Source organism: Cetorhinus maximus, chromosome 25 (assembly GCF_964194155.1).
Source record: "Cetorhinus maximus chromosome 25, sCetMax3.hap1.1, whole genome shotgun sequence".
NCBI classification, from domain to species: Eukaryota; Metazoa; Chordata; class Chondrichthyes; order Lamniformes; family Cetorhinidae; genus Cetorhinus; species Cetorhinus maximus.
In genome coordinates this window covers 14,037,436-14,064,161 of record NC_135903.1, presented here as the reverse complement: position 1 = coordinate 14,064,161, position 26,726 = coordinate 14,037,436, and the positions used below count along the sequence as shown (strand labels likewise).

The 26,726-nt window shown below is 45.2% G+C and overlaps 1 protein-coding gene across 1 annotated transcript in view; it reads right to left on the bottom strand.

Annotated features, from left to right (window-relative positions):
* pgap3 (post-GPI attachment to proteins phospholipase 3) overlaps positions 1-26,726 on the bottom strand; it is a 257,051-nt gene that overhangs the window by 179,204 nt on the left and 51,121 nt on the right. The gene's annotated exons all lie outside the window — the stretch shown is intronic.

Genomic DNA, 26,726 nt, shown 5'->3' with positions numbered 1-26,726 from the left:
GTCAGAATTCCAATCTTTTCTCCTTACTTAATGGGTGCGTCGATGCATTTCAATATGATACATATCAGCCATGATCGAATTGAATGGCAGAGTAGGCTCTCGGGGTTGATGTCCTCTTTCAGTTTATATGTTTGAAATAAATACTGGGAATTATTCTGTCAGATTCTCTTGATTGACCACTGTAACTCTGATAGATTAACACACATAAATAGACACATTTTTTGTGTATAGTGGCAATGTCACTGGACTAGAAATAAAAAAAAACTGGTGCTTTGCTGCCTAGGCCAGAATTTATTGCCCATCCCTAATTGCCCTTGAGAAGGTGGAGGTGAACTGCCTTCTTGAACCGCTGCAGTCCCTGTTGTGTAGGGAGGGAGTTCCAGGATTTTGACCCAGGGACAGTGAAGGAACGGCAATTATATTTCCAAGTCAGGATGGTGAGTGACTTGGAGGGAACTTCCAGGTGGTGGTGCTCCCATGTATCTCTTGCCCTTGTCCTTCTCAGTGGCAGCAGTCGTGGGTATGGAACATGCTGTCTAAGGAGGCTTGGTGAGTTCCTGCAGTGCATCTTGTAGACGGTACACACTGCTGCTACTGTGCATCGGTGGTAGAGGGAGTGAATGTTTGTAGATGGGGTGCCAAATCAACGGTAATGTGACTGCACTGTCTGAGCTGAAGTGTTGCGCTGTTGGAGGGACAGCACTGAGGGAGTGCTGAACTGTTGGAGGGTGCATAATGAGGGAGGGCTGCACTGTCAAAAGGTCAGTACTGAGGGATTTAGATTAAGGCAAAATTGGACCAATAAATGTTGCAAATTCTATGACACTGGCTGTAATGCGCCCCAGACTTGCTCGCAATATGATGCAGAAAGCTGGTTATCAGAATCAGGCACTGGACATCCCGCATCACCCCCCACCCCGGCTTTTGAACCCCAGAGATAGGCACCAAGACTGGTGACACAGCTGGGCAAGCTGAACAGTCTGGCTACCCTGTGTAGCATTTGTTTATGGGAATGGCATTACCCATGATTACCCAGCAAGTCCCAGAGCAGTTTGCCTTTGCAAAGTGACTTTTCAGCGAATTTGAAGCTGGGGTAATTTTTGCAAAGGCCGATAGTGCAGTGTTGTGTTTCTGTCTGTGATGCTTCTCAAGACAGTTACATCTGGTGCTTCATCCTTCAGGCATTTTACATGAACTGCATCTTTATTAACTGTTCGTTGGCTTTCGGTTTTTGAATGGTTAAATGAGTCACTATGCTGTTCTTACGGACGGCGAAAGAACAAGACAGAAGCAGGAAATGAGATTTAAACGACACAACGGCATCAATAGGTGGGAAAGCGCCAGTTGGGTTAATATTCAGCGTGTAAACATGTTGCCTGACCTCCTCCAGCCTCTTAGACCATCAATCGTTGTAATTCCAGAATCATCTACATTTCTTTTCAGTTTTTACAATGTGTTCCCCGTCTTTACCCAGCATTACTTTGGCTGGTGAAAGCTGCCAGCCCAGGTCCACAAGCTCAGTACAAACCTGCAATGAGGCATGGGGACTTCACAAAGTGTGTGCCTCAGTACCACGCCGGGCACCGAACCACTCAGGAGGTTCAGTTTGTTGGATACTGTTCCTAAATATGTCTGTTTCCAATGGGTAATCAGCAATGCTAAATCTATAGAGCTGGAAAGAGAGAGTGTGAGGCAGGGTCCAGGATTCTGTCCTCAAGACATTTTGCTGAGACCTATATATAGCCTGCGAAAAAACAAAACCCAACAGATGGTGAGAATATGTTTTGAAATTTTTATTCACTTCACAGAACCATCAAAACATCACAACAGGCATCTCTCAGCATTTACACTCGGCAGACCCAAACCTGATTGCCGATGCCACTTTCACAGTCCCAGATGGTGCAACATCACACCCAGTGAAAGTCAAAATCATCTGACACAAGTGTGAGAGTTCTCACCTCACTACTGCTCACCACAGGGTCCAAAACCAGTAACAACCAATCACACACAGACTCAATGCATCTCCATATCTAATTGCTGAATCCGCAGAAATTTGTAAAGGATCGGAATTTAGGCAGAAATCCTGAGGCACTGATTCTTACTGCAGTACAGTCACACACACACTGACTCTCACTGGGGTACAGTCACACACACACTGACTCTCACTGGGGTACAGTCACACACACATTGACTCTCACTGGGGTACAATCACACACACACTGACTCTCACTGGGGTACAGTCACACACACACTGGCTCTCACTGGGGTACAGTCACACACACACTGACTCTCACTGGGGTACAGTCACACACACACTGACTCTCACTGGGGTACAGTCACACACACACTGACTCTCACTGGGGTACAGTCACACACACACACTGACTCTCACTGGGGTACAGTCACACACTCACTGACTCTCACTGGGGTACAGTCACACACACACTGACTCTCACTGGGGTATAGTTTCACACACACTCACTCTCACTGGGGTACAGTTCCATGCACATTGTCTCTCACTGGGGTACAGTTCCACACACACTGACTCTCACTGAGTTACAGTTCCACACGCACTGGCTCTCACTGCGGTACAGTTGCACACACACACTGACTTTTTCTCGGGTACAGTTCCACACACACTGACTCACTGGGGTACAGTTCCACACACACTGACTCTCACTGGGGTACAGTTCCACGCACACTGACTCTCACTGAGGTACAGATCCATGCACACTGGCTCTCACTGGGGTACAGTTCCACACACACTGACTCTCACTGGGGTACAGTTCCACACGCACTGACTCTCACTGGAGTACAGTTCCACACACACTGACCCTCACTAGGGTACAGTTCCACACACACTGACTCTCACTGGGGTACAGTTCCACACGCACTGATTCTCACTGGGGTACAGTTCCACACATACTGCCTCTCACTGGGGTACAGTTCCCCACACACTGACCCTCACTGGGGTACAGTTCCGCATATACAGACTCTCACTGGGGTACAGTTCCACACACACTGACTCTCACTGGGGTACAGTTCCACACATATTGGCTCTCACTGGGGTACAGTTCCACACACACTGACCCTCACTGGGGTACAGTTCCACACACACTGACTCTCAATGGGCTACAGTTCCACACACACTGACTCTCACTGGGGTACAGTTCCACACACACTGACTCTCAATGGGGTACAGTTCCACACACTCTGACACTCACTGGGGTACAGTTCCACACACTCTGACTCTCACTGGGGTATTGTTCACACAGACAAAAGTAAAATACCGCGGATGCTGGAAATCTGAATTAAAAACAGAAAATGCTGGAATTACTCATGAAGTCTGGAAGCGTCTGTTGAGAATGAAAGTTTACAGATTTTCAGTAACGCCGCATTTTGCTTTTGTACCTGTGTTCACTTTTCAGTTCAATAACATTCCATGAGTCTAAAACAACTCACAGGAGGAGGAGGAGGCTCCACAAATATTTTCATCCCTAAATACAGCGGGACCCAGTGCATCAAGGCAAAAGACATGACCAGTTTTGCAACCATCTTCAGCCAGAGTCTCCAGTGGGTGATCCATCTCAGCCACCCCCTGAGATCCTCTCTATCGGAGATGCCTATCTTCAGCCAATCCAATTCACTCTGCCTGATATGAAGAAACAGCTGAAAGCACTGGATACAGCAAAGACAATAGTCCTTCACAATGTTCTGGCAATGGTACTGAAGACTTGTGCTCCAGAACTTGATGTGCTCCTAGGTAAGCGTTTCCAGTACAGATACAACACTGGCAGCTACCTGGCAATTTGGAAAATTGCCCAGGTGTATCCTGTACACAAAAAGCAGGACAAATCCAACCCGGCCAATTACCACCCCATCAGTCTACTCTCAATCATCAGTAAAGTGATGGAAGGGGTCATCAATGGTGCTATCAAGCGGCACTTGCTGAGCAATAACCTGTTCACTGATGCCCAGTTTGGGTTCTGCCCGAGCCACTCAGCTCCTGATCTCATTACAGCCTCGGTTCAAATATGGACAAAAGAGCTGAACTCCCGAGGTGAGGTGAGAGTGACTGCCCTTGACATCAAGGCCGCATTTGACCAAGTGTGGCATCAAGCGGCCCTAGCAAAACTGGAATCAATGGGAATCAGGGGGAACAATCTTCGCTGGTTGGAGTCAAACCTAGCACAAAGGAAGATGGCTGTGGTTGTTGGAGGTCAGTCATCTCAGCTCCAGGACATCACTGCAGGAGTTCCTGAGGGTAGTGTCCTCAGCCCTACCTTCTTCAGTTGCTTCATCAATGACCTTCCTTCCATCAAAACGTCAGAGGTGGGGATGTTCGCTGATGATTGCACGATGCTCAGCACCATTCATGACTCCTCAGATACTGAAGCAGTCCATGTCCAGATACAGCAAGACCTGGACAATATCCAGGCTTGGGCTGACAAGTGGCAAGTAACATTCACGCCACACAAGTGTCAGGCAATGACCATCTCCAACAAGAGAGAATCCAACCATCGCCCCCTGATGTTCAATGGCATTACCATCACTGAATTCCCCATTATCAACCTCCTGGGGGTTACCATTGACCAGAAACTGAATTGGACTAGCCATATAAATGCTGTGGCTGCAACAGCAGGTCAGAGACTAGGAATTCTGCAGAGAGTAACTCGCCTCCTGACTCCCCAAAGCCATCTATAAGGCACAAATCAGGAGTGTGATGGAATACTCCCCTGGATGAGTGCAGCTCCTACAACACTCAAGGAGCTTGACACTGACCACAACAAAGCAGCCCACTTGATTGGCACCACATCCACAAACATTCACTCCCTCCACCACTGACACACAGTAGCAGCAGTGTGTACCATCTACAAGATGCACTGCAGGAATTCACCAAGGCTCCTTCCAAACCCACGATCACTGCCATCTAGAAGGATGAGGGTAGCAGATAGATGGGAACACGACCAACTGGAAATTCCCCTCCAAGTCACTCACCATCCTTACTGTCGCTGGGTCAAACTCCTAGAACACCCTTCCTAACAGGATTGTGGGTGTACCTTTTTTTAATATATTTGTTCATGGGCTGTGGGCATCTCTGGCTAGGCCAGCATTCATTGCCCATCCCTAACTGCCCTTTTTCAGACGGCATTTAAGAGTCAACCACATTGCTGTGGGTCTGGAATAACATGGAGGCCAGATCAGGTAAGGACAGCAAATTTCCTTCCATAAAGGACAGATGGTTTCACGGTCATCAATAGACTTTTAATTCCACATTTTAATTGAATTCAAATTCCACCATGGGATTTGAACTCAGGTCCCCAGGGAACTACCCTGGGTTTTTGGGCTACTAGTCCAGTGACAATACCACTACGCCATCACCTCCCCTACATCATAGGAACTGCAGCGGTTCTAGAAGGCAGCTCATCACCACCTTCTCAAGGGTAACTAGGGATGGGCAATAAATGCTGGCTCAGCTGGATGAGTGGGGCTCTAACAACACGTAAGGAGATCAACAAAATCTGGGACAGAGCAGCCCACTTGTTTGAAACTCCATGCACCACGTTAAATGTCCACTTCCTCCACCACTGACGTTCAGTGGTAGCAGTGTGTACCATCTACAAGATGCGTTGCAGCAACTCACCAAGGCTTCTCCGACAGCAGGGAGAGGTGATGGTGTAGTGGTATTGTCACCCAGGGTAATGCTCTGAGGACCCGGGTTTGAATCCTGCCATGGCAAATGGTGGAATTTGAATTCAATAAATACCTGGAATTAAAAGTCAAATGATGATCATGAAACCATTGTCGATTGTTGTAAAAACCCATCTGGTTCACTAATGTCCTTTAGGGAAGGAAATCTGCTGGCCTCACCTGGTCTGGCCTACGTGTGGCTTAAAATTGCCCTCTGAACAAGGGCAATAAATGCTGGCTTAGCCAGCGACACCCACATCCCATGAATGAATTTTTTAAAAATAGCACCTTCCAAACCCACCCAGAAGGACAAGGGCAGCAGACACATGGGGACCCCACCATCTGCAAACTCCCCCCCAAACCACACACCATCCTGACTTGGAAATATATCACCGTTCCTTCACTGTCGCTGGTTCAAAATCCTAGAACCCTCTCCCTAACAACACTGTGGGTGCACCTACACCACATGGAGTGCAGTGGTTCAAGAAGTTGGCTTACCACCAGCTTCTCAAGGGAAATTAGGGATGGGTAATAAATGTCCACAACCCTTGAATAACTAAAAAAAATTCCAGACGACAGTGGTTCCAGCTTCCTTTCTTTGTCTTGTACCATCTCTTTCTGTTGCTCCGCTGTTCCTCTGTCAGCCTTTATCTCTCTTTCTGTCTCTTTCACTCTTTCTGTCTATCAATTTCTTTCTGTCTCGGATTCTCGGTCTATCTCACACTCTCTTTTTCTCTGTCTCACTCTCTCTCTCTCCAGCTTGAGCCGGGAGGTGAGCAGTTTGGCAGCTGTTTGCGATTTATTAACCAGTCATGGTTAAATTGGTTTATAAATTAACAGATGTTTCAACTTTATTTTTTCTTCTGGGAGTAAGGACGGTTCTGGTGCAGATCATATGTTTACATCGGTAGCAGCAAATCCTCAACTGCACCAATCATCTTTATTTAATGACTATTTCCTGTGTGTGAATTCTGCGCTGAAAAAGTAAGAGATAATAGTGTTGGAACATCTGATCGCACACTGCCAACACAGGTACATAAGAACATAAGAAATAAGAACAGGAGTAGACCATTCAGCCCCTTGAGCCTGCTCCAACATTCAATAAGATCATGGCTGATCTTCTTGTGTTTCAATTTCCACATTCCCATCTAACCCTAATAACCTTTGATTACCTTGCCTAACAAGAATCTATCTACCTCTGCCTTAAAAATATTCAATGGCCCCGCCTCCACCACCTTCTGAGGCAGTGAGTTCTAAAGTCGCACAACCCTCTGTCCCGATCAAACACTCCCAGGGCAGCTACAGCATGGGGTTAGATACAGAGTAAATCTCCCTCTATACTGTCCCTAACAAACACTCCCAGGGCAGCTACAGCACGGGGTTAGATACAGAGTAGATCTCCCTCTACACTATCCCTAACAAACACTCCCAGGGCAGCTACAGCACGGGGTTAGATGCAGAGTAGATCTCCCTCTACACTATCCCTAACAAACACTCCCAGGGCAGGTACAGCATGGGGTTAGATACAGAGTAAATCTCCCTCTACACTGTCCCTTACAAACACTGCTAAAGGAAGAGTACAGCAAGGCAGAATATTCTAAATATGTGAAGGGTAGAGATTCTGTGATCGGAATCAGTAAGTATTTGGGAGTTAAAGTCTCTCATGCCCATGGTGGCACCAGAATTTGCTCGAGTCTCCTGCTTTGATGTGGATTGTGCCTATGAGCCATGTCGAGATCTCTGTGCAGTTAGAATCCAGCCAGGCAAATGGTAAACTGTGCGTACATGGCCTCGAATCAGGAACCAAACTGCAAGTGGAATGTGAGGTGCGGATTATGTTTGGTTTATGATGTACTGGCTATCCTGATTGTCACACATTGTCCAGGTCAAATGTCAGCCTTTAACTCACAATAAGTTGCCATTTACAAAGTAGTTGTCAAGCACATCTCCCAGGCCTGGTGAGTCACCAAGGGCAGAGCTAACATCTGTACACAGGTAAACTGGGCAATCGGACTTCTGTGACTGCCACCCAATATTCTGCTCTGTTGGATGATAGAGTTAAGATTTCCAACCATACCACGTGGCACAATCACACCAAGTTAGATAGTGTCCATTTCCCTCATTGCTGGAACAGATAGGTAGGTTCTTGCTATGCACAGATTGGCTGTTGCATTTTGACAATGCACCAGAAGTAATTTATTGGTGGAATGTGCTCTGGGATTGTTTTGAATCTGTGTGGCATAAATGTAAATCCTTTTCTTTCATACCCAGTTCATGCACCTTGTTTCCCACTCACACATTCTCTAGTCCCATCTGGATGGTATCTGTAAACAAGGTATCCACTTTTGGGGCTGATTTCTGTCATGGATCATGGATCATGTTTGTATTTCACTCGTGGTTGAGCCAGTATAGACTTTCATCTCTTCTTTGGCCCAAGTCTATCCCACTATAGCAGCAATTCCCCAGGAAATGGCTGAAGGTAAAAATGCCTCCTTTAAACTATTGCGACTGCAGTCACTTTGCTCTGCTTGTGATCTTTTTGGTTCTTCCTGTTTGGTAAATTTCAGTGAGCCTCTTTGGTTGTTTAATGTCTTGTGTTGATCACAGATTCAGGAGCACTGCTGTCCGAGTGTGACTGGCAGCTGGGAGGGCTGGCAGCATTTGCCTGCTCCAAGAGGCTGAAAGCTGAAGGCAGTGTCTGACACTCCCAGCCTGCATGTGTCCAGGAGATTATCCTTGTAAATCACTGCTCTCTTACTCGCTACTATTCAGAACAAGGGTTTAGGTTAAAAGCTGTCTGAATGCATTTGGGTAGAAACAAGTTGAAGATTCAGTGCTAATGCTGACGCATATTGCAGCATCTGCTGCATTCAGAGGACTCTGGGATAATCCCACTCTGAACATTAAGGCTTCAGCATTTTCAAAGAGACTGCAAGATGTCAGAATCAAACTGAAGGAACCCAGGAAATTGGCAACAAATCCTGTGGAACAGCTCAAAGGGACTGGGGCTAGGAATCAGGGATCAGCCGGTATGTGTGCTCCTTCTCACTGTGTGGACACTCCTGGTCAGGTATGTGCGTGGAACAAGTGGTTCCTTGTCCACAGTCCACCTGTCACCTGCCTCTCTTCTGTCTAGGATCACACCTGACTAATAGCCAGGTAACTTCAGGCACCGGCTTAACACTATAGCCACTTGGCTTCCCAACTCTGTACGCACATATTCCTGGAAATTTCATGATGTGCCCTGCCACCTCCAACTGACCCAACCTCCCACCATTGATCACTGGATTTTAGTTGATGTAATTCAATTAAATTTAAAGTAGTTATGAAAATGGATAAAGATAGATCAAGAGTCAGAGTTTTCAACTGAGGAAAGGCTAATTTTACACAGATGTGACTCGGTAAAATAGACTGAAAACAGCTGCTTGAAGGTAAATCAGTGTCGGAGCAGTGGAAGGGGCTCAGAACAAAAAGGTGGGGCTCAAAAATCTAGACCCCCCACTCCTCCCTGTCCAGATGTCAAGAAGCATTCAGAGTAAGATAAAGCTGCTGTCAGACGCCAAGAGCTTAGTACTGCAGGAAGTCTAAGGACCATAAAAAGTGCAGAGGCGAAATTAAAATAGAAATTAAGAAAGCTAAGGGAGGGCATGAAAACTTATTGGCAAGGAAACCTAAGGATGTTTTATAAATGCATATAGAGCAAGAGAGTAACTCAGGAAAGAGTAGGATCAATTAGATACCAAAAAGGAAACTTGTGTGTGGAGAAGGAAGACTCGGGCATGGTTCTTAATGAAGGCTTTGTGTCTGTTTTCACAAGAGAGGGTGACAATGCAGTCATTGTAGTTAAGGAGGAGGAGTGAGAAATATTGGATGTGATAATGAGCGAGAGAGGAAGTATTAAGGTGTTTAGCATCTTTGAAAGTAGATAAATCATCAGGCCTGGATGAAGTGTATCCCAGGCTGTTCAGAGATGCGGGAGGAAATAATGGAGGCTTTGGCCATCATTATCCAATTCTCTGGCTACAGGCATGGTGGCAGGCATTGGGGGACAGCTAACATAACATTGTGCAAAAAATGAGGAAGGCATAGACTGGGTAATTACAGGTCAGTCAGCCTAACCTCAGTGGAGGCAAATTATAGAAAAAATTTCTGAGGGACAGTATGGATCGTCATTTAGAAAGGCAAGATTAATCAAGGACAATTGTGGTGATTATTGCTTTAATAAGGTCAGCCTTACTGAGTAAAGGTCACGTGGTCAGAAGGGCCAATCAACACTGAGCGTGAGGAAGCTTATAAGAGGCGGAGTTTTCCTAGTCTAGCGCGTTTATTGTAGATGAAAGCAAAATACTGCGGATGCTGGAAATCTAGAACAAAAACAAAAATACCTGGAAAAACTCAGCAGGTCTGACAGCATCTGCGGAGAGGGATACAGTTGACATTATGAGTCTGTATGACCCTTCATCAGAAGCCTTGCTAGAGGCCTGCAGCTAATCCAGCAGTTCTGTCAATAAAATTCACTTTTCAACTAAAGAAGCCTCTCGGTAGTACACCTCTACATCTGGCGATGTGGATAAATGACCCTGGCGCTGTCTCTCGTCCTACAACTGTGGGTATCTCATTTTGAAGAAGGGAAAAAATATATACTCACCAGGATGCCTCTCGTTGGGTGCATCAACCCATTAAACTGCTCCACGGAGGACTGGACTCAACACATCGAGCGCCACAAGTTTTATTTCCAGGCCAACGAAATAGGGGAGGAGGCAAAGCGCAAAGCAATTCTCTTGAACATCTGTGGGAGTCAAACCCACAACCTTATTTGCAGTCTCACAGCCCCAAGCACGCCCGACTCCCAATCGTTCAGTGAGTTCGTGGATTTAGTGCAGGGCCGTTTTCAGTACAAACCATCAGTTTGCTAAGATTAAAATTTAAAATGAGGGTGAGGGCCCCAGGTGAATCGATCACGACTTATATTGCTAAGTTGAAGCAATTGTCAGAGCATTGTGATTTCGGAGCGACCTTGAACAACATGCTACGGGATCGGTTAGTTTGTGGCGTGTGCAACGATGCCATTCAGCATCGATTGCTGGCAGAAGTCAACATAAATTTTAAACGAGCAAAGGAGATAACGCTGGCCGTGGAAAACACTGAAAAAGATTCGCAGGTGTTACAGAGCTTGCAAAATAGCACCATTTACCAGTTAGGGTGGGAATCTGCAGCCAGGCGCGGCACCAAAACCGCTGGAGCAGCCACGAAGCGGGAATCAAAAAAACATACAGGAGGCAATCAGACAGCGATCCTGTGGTTGAAATGTTACCGATATGGGGGGGTAACCACACTCCTGAAACATATAGATTTAAGGAGGCCGAGTGCTAATACTGCTGCAAAAGAGGACACTTGATAAAGTAATGCAGAGCTAAGTCCAGACTGCCAAGTCACCAGCCAGCAAAGATGTTAGAAGTACATAACGTGAAAGGGCCAGAAATGGCTGATACTGACACTCACTCTCTTTTTAATCTTAAAGCGGTCAAGGCGGAACCTATTACCGTCACACTCCATGTAAATGGGAAGCCTCTAGTTATGGAGGTGGATACAGGGACATCAGCCACATGTGAGCACACATTTCGGTATTTGGGAGAAGGTACCCAACCCTTAAACCTGGAGAGAAACTTCTGCCCAGTTGAAGACTTATATGGGAGAAGCCATAAAAGTAAAAGGCACCGCCATGGTACCTGTGAGCTATGGGCAGCAGTCAGCCCATCTCCCAGTAATAATAGTGACTGGGGAAGCACCAAGCCTTCTGGGCCATGACTGGCTAAAAGAAATCAAGTTAAATTGGTCCAGTATTTTTCAAGTGCGGGCAGAAGGACTGCATTGTTAAAAAAATACGAATTAGGAAAAATTAAAGGCTTGCAAGCCAAGATTTATGTTGATCCCGAAGCAACTCCCCGATTTTTTAAGGCAAGACCAGTACCAAATGCCTTAAGGGGAAAAGCAGATGTTGAATTAAACAGGTTGGAGGAACTAGGCATCAATTTTCGGAATGGGCAGCACCTATCGTCCCCGTACTGAAACCGGATAAGGCCATCCACATTTGCGGCGATTATAAGCAAACAGTTAATCGGGCCGCCAAGTTGGATAAATTTCCAATTCCAAGAATTAAAGACTTGTACACAAAGCGGGCAGGAGGTCAGCCTGGATATGAGCCACACGTACCAGCAACTCAGCTTACATAGCACATCCCGGGGGTATGTCATAATAAACACACACACAAGCCTATTCCCATATACGCACCTACCTTTTGGTGTGTCCTTGGCATGTGCAATATTTCAAAGGACAATGGAGAGTTTGGACAGGGATTACCACAGGTTGTAGTATACCCATACGATGTCCTCAGAACTACCTCTCTGGCCACTGGAGAGATGCCAGAGGACTGGAGGACAGCCAATGTGGTACCGTTATTCAAGAAGGGAGGAAGGGATAAATCAGGGAACTGCAGGCCAGTCAGTCTAACCTCAGTGGTGGGGAAACTATTGGGAGCAATTCTGAGGGACAGAATTAATCTACACTTGGAGAAGCAGGGATTAATCAAGGACAGTCAGCCTGGTTTTGAGGGGAGGTCATGTCTGACCAATTTGATTGAATTTTTCGAAGAGGTGACCAGGTGTGTAGACGAGGGCAATGCATTTGGCGTAGTCTACTTAGACTTCAGCAAGGCTTTTGATAAGGTCCGCATGGGAGACTGATAATGAAGGTAAGAGCCCATGGGATCCAAGGCAATTTGGCAAATTGGATCCAGAATTGGCTGAGTGGCATGGAGCAGAGGGTGATGGTCGAGGGGTGTTTTTGTGACTGGATGCCTGGGTCTAGTGGGGTTCCACAGGGATCGGTGTTGGATCCCTTGCTGTTTGTGGTAATTATAAACGATTTAGACTTGAATGTAGGAGGGTCGATCAGTAAGTTTGCGGGTGACACGGAAATTGGTGGGGTGGTAAATAATGAGGAGGATAGCCTTACATTACAGGGGGATATAGACAGGCTGGTCAGATGGGCTGATCAGTGGCAAATGAAATTTAATCCTGATAAGTGTGAGGTGATGCACTTGGGCAGGACAAACAAGGCATGGGGATACACGATGAATGGTAGGACCCTGGGAAGCACTGAGGATTAGAGGGACCTTGGTGTACATGTCCACCAGTCCCTTAAGGTAGCGGGACTGGTAGATAAGGTGGTTAAGAAGGCATATGGGATACTTGCCTTTATTAGCCGAAGCATAGAATATAAGAGCAAGGAGGTTATGCTGGAACTGTATAAAACGCTGGTTAGGCCACAGCTAGAGTATTGCGTGCAGTTCTGGAATCTGCATTATAGGAAGGATATGATTGCACTAGAGAGTGTGCAGAGGAAATTTACCAGGATGTTGCCTGGGCTGGAGAGTTTTAGTTATGAGGAGAGATTGGATAGACTGGGGTTATTTTCCCTGGAGCAGAGGAGATTGAGGGGGAACATGATTGAGGTGTGTAAAATTATGAGGGACATAGATAGGGTAGACAGGAAGGAGCTTTTCCCCTTGGTGGGGGGATCAATAACCAGGGGGCATAGATTTAAGGTAAGGAGCAGGAGGTTTAGAGGGGATGTGAGGAAAAATTTTTTCACCCAGAGGGTGGTGGGAATCTGGAACTCACTGCCTGAAAGGGTGCTAGAGGCAGAAACCCTCATAACATTTAAGGAGTATTTTGATGTGCACTTGCGATGCCATGGCATACAAGGCATTGGGCCTAGTGCTGGAAAATGGGATTAGAATAGTTAGGTACTTGTTTAACTAGCACAGACTCGATGGGCCGAAGGGCCTTTTTCTGTGCTGTAGACCTCGATGACTCTATGCCTGTATGAGAGGCCGAGCATTTAGCAAATTTAGAGGAGGTATTAAAAATATTTCTGGAAGCTGGAGTCCGCCTAAAAAAGGAGAAATGCACTTCCCAAACCACCGAGGTTACCTATCTGGGTCACCGCGTAGACGCACAAGGATTACACCTCGTGGAGAAAAGGTTAAAGCAATAAAGGAGGCGCTTTCTCCCACAGATATCACCAAACTCAAATCATTTTTAGGGATGGTAAACCACTACAGGCGATTTTTACCCAACTTATCGGCTGTACTGGCTCCCTCGCACATATTGCCAAAGAAACACCACCCTGGAAGGTTCCACAGGAGGCAGCCATCAACAGAGTAAAACAGCTGCTGCATTCCTCAACCTGGTTAGAGCACTGCGACCCATCTAAAGAATTGATGTTGACTTGCGACGCCTCTCCATACGGCATTGGTGCCGTGTTGTCCGATGAAATGGACCGAGGCTCTGAGAGGCCAATAGGTTATGTATCAAGAAGCCTCTCAGTGGCCGAGGAAGGTTATTCACAGATCAAGAAGGAAGGACTGTCAATAGTCTTCGGAGTTAAAAAGTTCCACCAGTACTTACATGGCAGGCACTTTACTATCGTCTCCGATCATAAACCGCTTTGGGGCCTTTACAAAGAAGACAAGACCATCCCGCCGATCGCCTTGGCAAGAATTCAGCGATGAGCATTAATTCTGTCTGCCTACGAATAGATTTTCAAGTACCGACCTGGGACACACATAGCGAACACATGCGCCCTTAGCCGCTTACCCTTGCAAGAAAGCATCTCGCGTACTCCTGCACCCCAAGAAATCGTTGAATTTTTTTAGACACATCACCCAGCTACGCAAAGCAGATCTGGAACTGGAACCAATCAAGATCCACTTCTGCCCAAAGTGAGAGACTAGATGCCTGCAGGATGGTTAAATGAGCCAGTCTCCAACAAAATGAAATCATTTTTTACCTGCAAATACAAATTGAGTCATCAGGATGGCATCTTACTCTGGGGAACAAGAGAGGTCAGTCGTTCCTGTACCAGGCTCCTAACCGAATTACACAGCACTCGTCCTGGTATTTCTAAAACGAAAATGCTCGCCAGAAGTTATGCATGGTGGCCTGGTATAAATGCAGATATCGAGAAGCTAGTCAAGCGCTGTCAACAGTGCCAACTGCAGCAAAAGTTGCCAACCACAACCCCACTACACCCTTGGGAATGGCCTAGCCGGCCATGGGTATGGATCCATACAGACTACGTGGGTCCATTCCTGGGCACAATGTCTTTGCTTATAATTGACACACACTCAAAATGGATGGAGAATTTTGAGGTGAAGTCACCCGCGTTGCAAGCTACCATCGAGAGGTTAGGCCAGTGCTTTTGGATTCTCAGGTATCAGTCAACGGAGCCATATTTACAAGTGCTGGGTTTCAGAACTTCACCAATCTAAATGGCATTGAACACATCCAAACTGTGCCTTACCACCCAGCATCAAACGGACGAGCCGAGAGAGCCACCCAAACTTCCAAAAAAATTGTCGGCAGGAACCTTGATAGCCAAAAGCTCACGCTTCCTTCTTAGCTACTGCACGACTCCACATGCAACAACGGGAGTTCCATCAGCAGAACTTCTTACCAAGCGTCGTCTCAAAACGAGACTGAGCCTCTTATTTCCAAATTTGCCAGAGAGGGTAGAGAAGAACCAAGGTAATCAGAAAACAAGCCACGATTTGCATGGGAGGCCCTGAAATCTATAATAGATGAAGCCGTATTTGTAAGAAACTTCAGTAGCAGTCCAAGTTGGATCCCAGGAATTATTGTCTGTGAGGCCGGTCCCCTTTCATACCAAGTAGACGTGGAGGGCCAAATCATTTGTAAACATGTGGCTCACCTGAGGAGCAGGGAGACGCTTCCACAGTCAGTGTCGCCACCAAAGGATGTTATCGAACCCATAAACACTGAAGTACCTGATTGACCTGTTTTAGACATAAATGATGTCTCCATTGAATCAAATAGTGATGAACTGCCTGTGCCAAAAGAGGTACCCATTACCGCAGTTCCTGTTAGTGTCAATCCTGTAGGAGAGCCTCAGACTGTAGAATTACACTGCTCTACCCAGAACAGAAAATCCCCTCAATGACTTGATTTGTAATTACTGGGCCTTTGTATATCTGAATTCATGACAAAGTGCCAGTGTGCTTATTTCTAAGATTTTTGATTTTTTTTTCTATTCATCTGTATAAAATAATTTGTATGAATGAGGAAGGTAAAACAAGGAATTAAAGGGGGAGGGATGTGGTAATTGTTGCTTTAAGGCCAGCCTGACTGAGTAAGGGTCACGTGGTCAGAACAGCCAATCAACACCGAGCATGGGGAAGCTTATAAGGGGCAGAGTTTTCCTAGCCTACAGTGTGTATTGTAGCTTTGCAAAAGGCCTGTAGCTAATCTAGCAGCTCTGTAAATAAAGTTCGTTGTTCAATTAAAGACGCCTCTCAGTAGTACATCTCTACAGCAATCAACATGGATTTGTTAAAGGGAAGTTCTGTCTGACTAACATGATTGAATTTTTAGAGGAAGTAACAAGGAGGGTCAATAAGGGCAACATGTTTGATGTAGTCTATGTGGATTTCAGTTTATAACAAGGTTCCCCATGGCAGACTGATCAGAAAACTAAAAACCCCTGGGATCCAAGGGAGAGTGACAAGTTGAATCCAAACCAGGCTCAGAAACAGAGAGCAAAGCGTTAGAGTTGACAGTTTCTTTGAGGCTGGATGGCTGTTTCAAGTGAGGTTACAAAGATCTCAGTACTGGGTCCCTCAGGTGCTGGCAGATATCAATGATTTGGACTTAAATGTAGGGGGCATGATTAAAAAGTTTGCAGGTGATATAAAAATTGGGCCATGATGTTGATGGTTTAGACGACAGGAAGATATCAATAGACTGGTCAGGTGGACAGCAAAGTAGCAAATGGAATTCAATCCGGACAACTGTGGGGAGGACAAACAAAACAAGGAAATAAATGGTGGGATTCTGAGAAGTGTCGAGGAACAGTGGGACTTAGAAATGTATGTCCGCAGATCCCTGAAGGTAGCAGTGTTCCAGTACAGCTACAACACTGGAATCTACCTGACAATGTGGAAAATTGCCCAGGTATGTCCTGTGCACAAAAAGCAGGACAAATCCAACCCGGCCAATTACTGCCCATCAGTCTACTCTCCATTATCAGTAAAGTGATTGACAGTGCTATCAAGCGGCACTGAGTAAGCAATACTCGGCAATTACCTGCTCACCGACGTTCAGTTTGGGTTCCGCCAGGGCCACTGAGTTCCTTACCTCATGTCCAAACATGGACAAAAGAGCTGAACTTCAGATGTGAGGTGAGAGTGACTGCCCTTGACATCAAGGCAGCATTTGACCAAGTGTGGCATTAAAGAGCCCTAGCAAAGCTGGAGTCAATAGGAATCAGGGAGAAAACTCTCCGCTGGTTGGAGTCATACCTAGCACAAAGGAAGATGGTTGTGGTTGTTGGAAGTCCGCCATCTCAGCTCCAGGACATCACTGCAGGAGTTCCTCAGGATAGTGCCCTCGGCCCAACCATCTTCATCATGCTTCATCAATGACCTTCCTTCCATCATAAGGTCAGAAGTGGGGATGTTCGCTGATGATTGCACAAAGTTCAGCACCATTTGTGGTACCTCAGATACTGAAGCGGTCCATGTCCAAATGCAGCAAAACCTGGACAATATCCAGGCTTAGGCTGACAAGTGGCAAGTAACATTTGTGCTACACAAGCGTCAGGCAATGACCATCTCCAACAAGGGAGAACCTAACCATCACCTATTGACATTCAATGGCATTACCTTCGCTGAGTTCCCCCACTATCAACATCCTGGGGTTTACCATTGACCAGAAACTGAACTGGACTAGCCATATAAATACTGTGGCTACAAGAGCAGGTCAGGTGAGTAACTCACCTCCTGACTCCCCAAAGCCTGTCCACCATCTACAAGGCACAAGCCAGGAGTGTGATGGAATACTCTCCACTTGCTTGGATGAGTGCAGCTCCAACAGCACTCAAGAAGCTCGACACCATCCAGGACAAAGCAGCCCGCTTGATTGGCACCACATCCACAAATATGCATTCCCTCCACCACTGACGCACAGTAGCAGCAGTGTGTACCATCTACAGAGTGCACTTCAAATTGTCGTTTGGTAGTATAGAATTTGAGTATTGCTGAATAAAGAGACATGTCAAAGTTTTTCATCTCGCACTCACCAGGACACACAAGAATAACAATATGAGGGGAAAATAACAATTTATATTGTATGTATGGGAAGAATACACAGTGCCTTGTTCTTTGCAGAAAGAACATGTACACAAATTGTGCCTGTTTCAGCCAAACAAAATAAGTGACAGCCATTCGTTGACTCATTTCTCAGGGCAACACCTTGACCAATCAGGGTCAAGCTGCCTGGATTAAATTGCAAACAATGCTTGGCAGTTAACTGTCAGTCACCATCAGTGGTGCATTCTCCATGGCAATGCCACTTGCCAATCAATCAGCACTCTCCTCACATGGTATAAGTTGTTGTTTCCCCCCTTATATTGGTATTCTTTCCAGTGTCCTGATGAGTGCAAGACAAAAAGCTTAGGCATGTCTCTTTTCTCAGCAATACTCCAGATGCACTGCAGGAATTCACCAAGGCTCCTTCAACAGCACCTTCCAAACCCACGACCTCTACCATCTAGAAGGACAAGGGCAGCAGATACATGGGAACACCACCATCTGCAAGTTCCCCTGCAAGCCACTCACTGACTTGGAAATATATCGGCCGTTCCTTCACTGTCGCTGGGTCAAAAGCCTGGAACTCCCTCCCTAACAGCGCTGCGGGTGTACCTACAGCACACGGACCGCAGCGCAGCTCACCACCACCTTCTCAAGGGCAACTAGGGATGGGCAACAAATGCTGGCCCAGCCAGCGACGCCCACATCCCACGAAAGAATTTTAAAAAAAGGAATGGTGGTGAGGAAGGCGAATGGGTTACTTTCCTTTCATAACTGGCATGTAAGAGCAGGTAGGTTTTCTGGAGCTGTGGAAGGTGCTGGTTAGATTGCATGCTGAAGTACTGCATGTAGTTCTGCTTACCATGTGACAGGAAGGACGTGATCAGAGGATACAGAGGAGATTTATGAATATATTGCTGGGATTGGATCATGTTGGTGATGAGGAAAGATTGGATAGAGTGGGTTTATTTCCTTTGGAACACAGAAGGCTGAGGGGAGATTTAACTAAGGTGGATAAAATCATGAGGGTCCTAGAGGGGGTGGATAGGAAGGGTCTGTTTGCCTTAGCAGAGAGGTCAATAGCCTGCGGAATAGATTTAAAGTAATTGTAGAGGGAAGTGGAGCAGAAATTTGGATAAACTCTTGAGGTGTCCTAATCCTCAAAGTTGCAAATCAGGAGGTGGAAAGCAGAGATCAGGCTGATGACACGCCCATCAATGCAAAGCCCCACCCCTACTCTCCTCCTATTGGTCGTCCCACCCGCGGGATTGGAAGGTTAGCACTCTCTGATTGGATGATTTTTGACTGTCGGTCAAACTGCCTGATTGTCCCACGTCAGATACACATCTTCAGGGTGGACAGTGAATTGGGGGGTGGGGGAGAGACACGATCCCAGGGAAGGGGCAATGGATGTGTGAGGATTCAATCACTGGACTGCAGGAGTGTCTGCTGTAGGACATTGGAGTGCAAAGGGCAGATTTCCACAGCATGTGGGAGTTTATCAGTGAGCTGTGACTGTGTTTCCTGGGTACTTTTAACCTTTAAATGATCCAAACTCAAATAGCCAGATCCTAAAAAAAGCAAAACAAAGTGGGATTGAGCCAGTGCAGTGAGTGAAGCTGTGAATTATGGTGGAGGCTGACCTCTACTGGAGTAAAGCAGAGTTACAGCTTGGGCTTCCGCACTGGACCCTTCTTCTGTGGCTATCGTCCTCAGGCCCTGCAGCAAGCTCTGTGCTCAGTAAGCTGCGTTTCATTTCATCACTGGCAGACCTCACTGAAAGAATTGTTTACAGATTGGGTCCGGTAACAGGCGCAGCTTCTAGGGGTAGGAACTGCCTGTGCAACGGCAGTGCATTCAATCAGAATTGGACCAGGGGCATGTCGAGCCCAGAGCAGAGCAGAGCAGGGCCAGCGGGTAAGAGAGATGCGGGGCAGTGATAAAGGTGTAGAGCAGGGAAAGGAAGTGGGATGAGAGAGGTGGGGGGCGAAATGCAGGGTTATGCGAAGTATGCATAACCCCTGTTATGTGCAATGTTTTTTCAGTGTTAAAAATTACTTTATAAGATTTGAAAGTTCATATTGATGCTGTTTCTGTGCGTGAGGTTTGAAAATGGTATCTTCAGTAAAATAATTTAGAAATTAATTAATTTGTTTTCTTAGCAACCACCACCCCCCACCCACCCAACTGTATAAATAATTCTCGATTTAAGACATTTAAAACGCTGCAGAACGAGTAATCAGATCCTTTTGCAGCTCTTGCCCAGACACAGTAAAAAAAAAATCAGATGTTCGTAACTTTGCTGTGAAACTTACATTCTCTAAATTTTTAAATTCTTTAAATTTTTTAAATTCTTATTTGCAGATATGTTGGAAAAACAGTTATATGCTCAGAAAGACATGAAGGAGAATTTTTGCTATCTACCCAGTTGTTGTGATCTGGAATGCATTACGTGGGTGAGGGTGAGGGCGAGGGGTGGAAGGCAGATTCAGTAATAACTTTCGAACGTGAATTGGATAAATACTTGAAGAGGAGAAATGTTCAGGGTTTCAGGGAAGGAGCAGGGTTGGACAATAACTGGATAATTCTCTCCAAGAGCCAAATGGTCGTCTTCTGTGCTGTGTGATTCTATCATTCAAAATAAGGGTTTGAGCTGAGATAGAAATCTATCTCTGCAAACAATCGCTGCCTGTGATTTATAAATATTATCTCAGTATAAAACTGCCGCCATTGTTCCTTACAGAATAAAAAAAATCTTTTAAAATGCTGTCCTCTAACCACTTTATGGTCGATCTGGAAGTTTCTGGGATTGGTCACAGAATTTCTGAATTCAATGATTTCCGTCATTGCCTCGTTTATATAGAGAAGGGTTCAAGGATGTGACTGGTTGTTCAAGGAGACCGAGTTCAGGGCACACATACAGGCACTCGCCCCCAAACATAACACACTCACTATATTACTGTGAAACTTGGAGTCTTTGAACTTTTCATTGCATTTAAAATCTTATTTTAGACATTAGAAATTTCAGTTACAGAGAAAAAAAAATGAGAGAATAGGATTGCGTTTTATTGAGTGATTTGATTGGTTTCCTCTGCTCGGCTACACCTAAATAAATTAATATTTGAGTGACGTGATTTGCATATCCGTCAATCATCTGCAAGAAATTTGCATTGGCTTTGAATAAATTAAATGGGAAATTTGAATACGAGCCAATTTGCACTGCAATTATTTGAATAATTTGAATATAGAGATTAGCATCTAAGAGGTGTTATGTGGAGATGTTGTGGAGGGAGAGTGACAAAGAAAGCTGTTTCTTTACAATTACTAGCCAATCACTGATTATGTTGCCTCAGTTGGTTGAAGGATACGTTATACAATGTAGTGTTATCAGATTCATGATTTGCAATGACCGAATAAATTCAATTCTATTTTGATTACATGGAACTTTAAAAGTATTGGATGGGCAGATATTTCCTCAAATATAATACTGAGGAGACCAAAGTCATTGCCTTCAAGATAAAAGCAAAATACTGCGGATGCTGGAAATCTGAAAAAAACAGAAAATGCTTAAGTTTTTCCAGCATTTTCTGTTTTTATTTCATTGCCTTCTATCCCTACCACAAACTCCTTTCACTAGCCACTGACTCCAACTCTTTCCCTGGTCACTTTGAGGCTGAACCAGAGTGTTCACAATCTCATCTGCTCTAATCCTGTGCTTTCAATCCCATATGGTCTCCATCATCAAAACTGCCTTATTCCAGCTCAGTAACATTGCCCTGTCTCTCCTTCTGCCTCATCTGATGTGACTGTGCTGATGCCATCCCAAACTAATCCCACTGCCCCGCTCTCCCCATATCCCTGTATCAATCCCAAACTAATCCCACTGCCCCGCTCTCCCCATATCCCTGTATCAATCCCAAACTAATCCCACTGCCCCGCTCTCCCCATATCCCTGTATCAATCCCAAACTAATCCCACTGCCCTGCTCTCCCCATATCCCTGTATCAATCCCAAACTAATCCCACTGCCCTACTCTCCCCATATCCCTGTATCCATCCCAAACTAATCCCACTGCCCCGCTTTCCCCATATCCCTGTATCAATCCCAAACTAATCCCACTGCCCTACTCTCCCAATATCCCTGTATCCATCCCAAACTAATCCCACTGCCCCGCTTTCCCCATATCCCTGTATCCATCCCAAACTAATCCCACTGCCCCACTTTCCCCATATCCCTGTATCAATCCCAAACTAATCCCACTGCCCTGCTCTCCCAATATCCCTGTATCCAACCCAAACTAATCCCACTGCCCCGCTTTCCCCATATCCCTGTATCAATCCCAAACTAATTCCACTGCCCCACTCTTCCACTTGTTATTTCTTAGAGCAGGGCAGTGGGATTAGTTTGGGATGGATACAAGGCTATTGGGAGAGTGGAGCAGTGGGATTAGTTTGGGATGAATACAGGGCTATTGGGAGAGTGGAGCAGTGGGATTAGTTTGGGATGGATGCAGGCAAACTGGCATCGGGTAAATAAAGTCAAGGAGTTAAATGCGTGGCTCAAAAATTGGCGTGGGAGGAATGGGTTTCAGTTCATGGGGCACTGGCACCAGTACTGCGGAAGAAGGGAGCTGTTCCAGTGGAACGGGCTTCACTTGAACTGTGCTGGGACCAGTGTCCTGGTGAATTGAATAACTGGGGCTGTAGAGAGGGCTTTAAACTAAATAGAGTGGGGGGGGCGGGTTCTGGAGAGGGGATACGTATGCTTACAAAGCAAAAGGATATGGCAGTTTTGCAGGGTAACTATTTAGGCAATGATACCCAGAGTGTGACAGGAAAGGAAAGAGGGTACAAACATAAAAAAAAGCAGCAAATAGGGTCAAAGGGGGAGAAAATGGTAGAAAGGCAAAATTAATGGCTCTTTAGTTAAATACATGTAGTATTCGGAACAAAATAAATGAATTAATAGCATAAATAGAGGTTAATGGGTACGATCTTATTTCCATTACGGAGACATGGTTACAAGGAGACCAAAGCTGGGAACTAAATATTCAGGGGTATGTGACTTTTCGAAAGGACAGGCAGGAAGGAAAGGGTTGTGGGGTAGCTTTGTTAGTACGAGATGGAATAAGTGTGATAGCAAGAAATGATCTTGGATTGGAAGATATAGAATCCATATGAGTGGAGATAAGAAATAATAAGGGGAAGAAAACATTGGTGGGAGTAGTCTCTAGGCCCCCTAACAGTAGCTATGCTGTAGGACAGAAATTAAATCAGGACATAATGAGGGCATATAAAAAAGGCAGTATATTAATCATGGGTGACTTTAATCTTCATATAGATTGGGAAAATCAAATTGGCAAAGGTAACCACGAGCAAGAATTCATAGAGTGCATTCAGGACAGTTTCCTGGAACAATATGTTGTGGATCCAACCAGGGATCAGGCTATTTTGGATCTGGTAATGTGTAATGAGGCAGGTTTAATAAATGATCTCAGAGTAAAAGATCCCCTAGGAAACAGTGACCATAACATGGTAGAATTTAGCATTCAGTTTGATTGAGAGAAACTTGGGTCGGAAACAACTGTGCTAAACTTAAATAAGGGTAATTACAAAGGAATGAGGTCAGAGTTGGCTGGAGTGGACTGGGAAAGGAGTTTAGCAGAAAAGACGGTAAATGAACAATGACAGACGTTAAAGAAAATAGTTCAAGACTCACAACAAAGCTATATCCCAGTGAGGAAGAAGGATTCTAGGAAGGGGATAAACCAACCATGGTTAACCAAGGAAGTTAAGGATAATATCAAATTGAAAGGATAAACATACAATGTGGCAAAGATTAGGGGTAAGCCAGGCAATTGGGAAAATTTTAAAAACCAACAAAAGATGACCAAAAAAAAAAGAGGGAGAAAATAAACTTTGAGGGTAAACTAGCAAGTAATATAAAAACGGACAGTAAGAGTTTCTTTAAATATATAAAAAGGAAGAGAGAGGTCAAAGTAAACATAGGCCTTTTAGAGAATGAGGCTGGGGAAATAATAATGGGGAACCAGGAAATGGCAGAGGAGTTGAATAAATATTTTGCATCAATCTTCACGGTAGAAGACACTAATAGCATTCCAAAAATACTAAATAATCAAGGAGCAAAAGAGAGGGAGGAAATAAATACAATAACTATCACTAGAGAAAAAGTACTCAGGAAACTAATCAGACTAATAGCCGATAAATCCCCTGGACCTGATGGGTTGCATCCTAGGATATTAAAGAAAGTAACTACACAAATAGTGGCCACACTGGTAGTAATATTCCAAGAATCCTTAGATTCTGGAAAAGTCCCAGAAGATTGGAAAACTGCCAATGTAACACCCTTATTCAAAAAGGGAGGGAGAACAAAAAACAGGTAAATATAGGCCAGTTATCTTAACATCTGTAATTGTGAAAACATTAGAGTCTATTATAAAGGATGTAATAGCAGAGCATTTAGAAATGCATAATATAATCAAGCAGAGTCAGCATGGCTTCATGAAGGGGAAATCATACCTGACAAATTTATTAGAATTCTTTAAGGAGGTAACAAGCAGGATAGATAAATGGGAACCAGTAGATGTAATATATTTGGATTTCCAGAAGGCATTCAATAAGGTAAGGCACATAAGGCTACTTAATAAGATAAGAGCCCATGGTGTTGGGGGTAGTATATTAACATGGACAAAGGATTGCTAGCTAATAGAAGACAGTTGGGATAAGGGGGGCATTTTCAGGATGGTAACCTGTAATCAGAGGAGTGCCACAGATATCAGTGCTGGGGCCACAATTATTTACAATATATATTAATGACTTAGATGAGGGAAGTGAATGTACTATCGCCAAGTTTGCAGATGACACAAAAATAGGTAAGAAGGCAAATGATGAGGGTGACACAAAGAGTTTACGGAGGGACATAGACAGGTTAAGTGAGTGGGTAAAAACTTGGCAGATGGAATATGATGTGGGAAAATGTGAGGTTATGCACTTTGGCAGGAAGATTAGAGGAGCTGAATATTATTTAAATGGAGAAAGACTGCAGAAAGCTGCGACACAATGGGTTTTGGGACTCCTCATGCATGAATCCCAAAAAGCTAACGTACAAGTTCAGCAGGTAATAGGGAAGGCAAATGGAATGTTGACCTTTATTTCAAAGGGAATGGAGTATAAAAATAGGGAAGTCTTGCTAAAACTGTACAAGGCACTAGTTAGACCACACTTAGAATACTGTAAACAGTTTTGGTCCCCTTATCTAAGGAAACATATACGAGCATTGGAGGCAGTCCAGAGAAGATTCACTAGGTTGATCCCGGGTATGAAGGGATTTTCTTATGAGGAGAGGTTGAGTACGTTGAATCTGTACTCTTTGGAGTTTAGAAGAATGAGAGGCGACCTTATTGAAACATATAAGATTCTTAGGGAGCTTGACAGGGTGGATGCTGAGAGGCTGTTTTCCCTTGTGGGAGAGTCTAGGACCAGAAGGCATAATCTCAGAGTAAGGAGTCACCCATTTAAGACAGAGATGAGGAGGAATTTCTTCTCTCAGAAGTTAGTGAATCCGTGGAATTCTTTACCGCAGAGGGCTGTAGAGGCTGGGTCGTCAAGTATATTCAAGGCTGAGACAGACAGATTTTTAATCAGTAAGGGAATCAAGAGTTGTGGGGAAAAGGCAGGAAAGTGGAGTTGAGGATTATCAGATTAGCCATGGTCTTATTGAATGGCAGAGCAGACTCGATGGGCTGAATGGCCTGCTTCTGCTGCTACGTCTTATGGGCTCTCCCAATGGCCCTGTATCCATCCCAAACTAATCCGAATTCAGTGCCCAGCGGGGGTACAGTGAGGACACCACTGGAATGTTCCTGATGTTGGAGCGGACACTCAGTGAGTGTGGAACCCAGTGAATCCATGGAGGCAGTCTTATTGCACAGCTGATCCATGTGGGGTCGGAACCCTGATTCCCGAAAATAATCTATCAGCAGATGCTTCTACCCTGAATCTCAGAGTGTGAGACTAAATCTCTGGGTTGGATTTTCCTAGCAGGCATTGGGCCTATATGGGGGTTCCGATTCTCCTCACGTTGGCAGCACACCCTCCAGTGCAACCTTCTGGGAGGCAGCTTCCTAATTGACCACCTCCATATATGCCACCCTTATTAAGGAGCTGTGGAAGCTGCTGAGTCAGGCTAACATGAGAGAGGCATTTCCTGTTACCTATGGGGAAGTTTTTTTTATTCTTTCACCGAATGTGGTTGTTACAGGCTAGGCAGGTATTTATTACCCATCCCTAGTTGCCCTTGAGAATGTGGTGGTGAGCTGCCTTCTTGAATTGCTGCAGTCCCTGTGGTGTAGGTACACCCACAGTGCTGTTAGGGAGGGAGTTACAGGATTTTGACCCAGCAACAGTGAAGGAACGGCGATATATTTCCAAGTCAGGGTGGTGAATAACTTGGAGGGGAACTTCCAGGTGGTGGTGTTCCCATGTGTCTGCTACCCTTGGCCTTCTAGATGGTAGTGGTCGTGGGTTTGGAAGGTGCTGTTGAAGGAGCCTCGATGAGTTGTTGCATTGCATCTTGTAGATGGTACACACTGCTGATACTGTTTGTTGGTGTTGGAGGGATTGAAAGTTTGTGGATGTGGTGCCAATCAAGCGGGCTGCTTTGTCCTGGATGGTGTCAAGCTTCTTGAGTGTTGTCGGAGCTGCATTCATTCAGGCAAGTGGGGAGTATTCCATCACATTCCTGACTTGTGCCTTGTAGATGGTGGACATACTTTGGGGGGTCAGGAGGTGAGTTACTCGTCGCAGGATTCCTAGCCTCTGACCTGCTCTTGCAGCCACAGTCATTA